Below are 294 nucleotides of genomic sequence, written 5' to 3'. Positions count from 1 at the left end.
AGTCAGCGCTGGCGGATCGGAGCGGGGAGGGGGGAATCCATCCCCTCCCATGTCACGGCAGAGAGCCGTGACAGGATCGAGAGGTGAGCGAACGCCGGTATGTGTTCGCTCACCTCCCGATCTACTGAGCCGAGCTGTGACAGTCTCATTGTCACAGGTCGGCTAGAACTATGAGGTGAGTGAAAAGCACTCACCTCATAGTTCTCCTTTAAGGGAGACAGTTGTCAATTTGTGGCGAAAGATATCAGGTTTTAGTGGACGTAACATTTAATGCTTCTTACTTTCCAACAAAGA

This window comes from Nanorana parkeri, unplaced genomic scaffold, assembly GCF_000935625.1.
Source record: "Nanorana parkeri isolate BGI_ZX_2015 unplaced genomic scaffold, ASM93562v1 scaffold2078, whole genome shotgun sequence".
NCBI classification, from domain to species: domain Eukaryota; kingdom Metazoa; phylum Chordata; class Amphibia; order Anura; family Dicroglossidae; genus Nanorana; species Nanorana parkeri.
This window is presented reverse-complemented; position numbering follows the sequence as displayed.